This window comes from Sarcophilus harrisii, chromosome 2, assembly GCF_902635505.1.
Source record: "Sarcophilus harrisii chromosome 2, mSarHar1.11, whole genome shotgun sequence".
Lineage (NCBI taxonomy): Eukaryota > Metazoa > Chordata > Mammalia > Dasyuromorphia > Dasyuridae > Sarcophilus > Sarcophilus harrisii.
In genome coordinates, this window is record NC_045427.1 from 270,255,933 (window position 1) to 270,258,622 (window position 2,690).

At 35.7% G+C, this 2,690-nt stretch overlaps 1 pseudogene; it reads left to right on the plus strand.

The window, feature by feature from the left end:
- Positions 1-479: 479 nt before the first annotated feature.
- LOC100915979 lies at positions 480-1,374 on the plus strand (annotated as a pseudogene).
- Positions 1,375-2,690: the final 1,316 nt, after the last annotated feature.

A 2,690-nucleotide genomic window follows, 5' to 3' on the forward strand; every position in this document is an offset into this window, starting at 1 on the left:
GAGTGTATCCTTTCTATGGGATTGGTTTGCCACTGGGGATGGGAAGATATTATAGCTGCGGGAAGATATTATAGCTGCGGGAAAATGGAGGTCCCAGAAGTACCCATTACTGTACTTCATATTGTGTGTCTAGATAAATTTGCATCACTGCTCTGTTTGAGAACATTTAATTCCATTTGAGGTTAAGTGTGCAATTCTCCTAAAATATGACTTAGAGAAGTATAAGGCTTATTTCTTCCTGGGACTCATTCAATCCCTATATCTTGTAGGGTTTTGCAGAATGATTTCCCACCAGCCCATAGCCTTTAGGATTGAGCCATAGAAACAATGAAGTCAATAAATGGACACTAGATCTTAGAAGAAAAATACTGCATACCAGCAAGAATATATTGAACTGCATGTATCTGAATTATACTTTATCATCTTTCCATCTTCCAGTCAGGCAATGATAGAGAGTTGCCTTTGGAAGAAATATCCCAATGGCCAACCCAGAAGATCCCCATATTTAGTTCAAACTTGTATTGGTTGGTAATAGAAATTCCAGAAAAATCACCAAAAAATCACAGATGTAATTTGGTTGGTGATTTTGAGAAAGTTGAAGCCACCTTGGATATTGCAGTCCAGTATCTTTGTGATCCTCACTAAGAGGGGCACCATTAAATTCAACATATGGGACATAGCTAGTGAAGAGAAACTTGGTGTTATGAAAGATTGTTGTTACATCTAACCCCAGTGTGCTATTGTAGTGTTTGATGTAACATAGAGAGTTATTTATAAAAATATACCTAATTGGTAGAGAAATTTGATATAAGTATGTGAAAATATTTTTTTAGTGTTGGATAGTCACAAAGTGGATATTAAGAACAGAAAGTCAAGGTGAAATCCATTGCTTTCATTGAAATAATACCATTTAAATGGTACTTTTAAGGTTTATAAAGCACTCTACAATATATTGATTTTCATCATGAACTTGGGTAGGTGCTGTTATTATCCCTGCTTTAAAGTTAAAGAATATTCAGGTAAAATAACTTGTCCAGAATTATGCAACTAGTAAATGCCTGAGGTCACATTTGAAGTCAGGTCTTCTGGACTCAAGGTCCAGGATTCTTATCCACTGTGCCACCTGACAGAATCTCTATTAACTGCTCTAACAATTCAGCCAAAAGTAATTAAAACTGTGAGGAGCCCTACTTTTCACTTGCTAAAAAACTTAACAGAGACTCTAATTTGGAGTTTGTTGCCATGACTGCTCTTGCACCTCCAGAGGTTGTCATGGATGTAGTTCTGGCAGCACAGTATGAGCAGGGCTTACAGATTGCTCAGAAAACTCTGTTCTGTGATGAAATGATAACCTGTATGGAAATAAAGTGGTAACAGTTTTATAGGCAACAATCCTGTGATATCAGTGATGTATCAGTTGGCCATTTCATTATATAGTTGAGCAGAACATATGCCTAATCTTTGGGACAATGAAGGAGATGAATGAGCTTTGTAGTGGTGACAGTTTAAAAAAATAAAATTTGTATTTTGGACCTGCTCATTTAGCTGTTTCGGAATGCAATTTACACATTGAAATTCAAATATAAAGCTGTTGTTGCAGTTCTATCACAGTATTCAGTGATAAATCATATTTGTTATTATCATTCCCATTCTTTTTTTCATTTAGATCACAATAAAGTTAGATTTCAGATATTAAAAAAAACATACATGGGAAGCAATAAGGATGCACTGTTTCCCTAACAAAGAAAGAATTATGCTCAACAAGAAGACAATCCAGTACAGAGACAGTAGACCCGAGGAGATGAGAGTGTCAGGTTGACCCTAGAAGGGTTTCTACTACTCTTTTAGAGAAGACTCATCCCCAGAGCTAACTACTATCCACCTACTTACTAGTTTGTATTCTAATGGTTCTAAGGCTTTTCTTATTAAAGGGGAAAGAAACAGAGATGGTACAGACTAATCTTTATTTTTGATAGAAGAAAACTATTTTAGGAATTAATAGGATGATGATGAGAAGAGCTTAGCAAGATCTCAAAAACCTTCCCAACTCTGAGCCCCAATTTCTTTATTAGTAGAGTGGTAATCTTGGAATTAAAAATACATGGATTCAATCCTGCCTTTGACATATACTGGCTGTGTGACTATGGACAAGTCATTTACCTCTCAGTGTTCAAGGCAGCTCTCTAAGATTTTAAATTGCAGAGAAATTAACTATCGATAGGGTAGAGGGTGAATCCTCTCCAGGGAGTTACCATACCAGAGAAATGACAGATACATTCCCTGTTATTATAGTTATTGTAGTTATTATATCTTATGACTCTGTAATTTGATCAGTATGGATACTCCAATTATTGCCATAGATTGAGTAACCAGAGGTCTCCCTAAGAAAAACTTGCAATGTTCTGAAGCTCCCTGTAACTGGCCCAATATCACTTACAAATAGAAGAATCTAAAGAACTTCATCATACTTGTTCTTTCATTTGAACTTAGGGCTTAGGACTTTATGATACTAAAAAGCATATTGGGCACACATGTCTCTCTGTTTTACACTTTACTAATAATTATATTTACAAGTTTGTTGAACAAAGTTCTCTCTGTGGATGTATCTACAGAATTAAGAAATATTCTATGATGATAACATTTGTGTGGGAGTCATCTAGCTGGAGGAGGTCTTTCAAGAGTATTTGCTT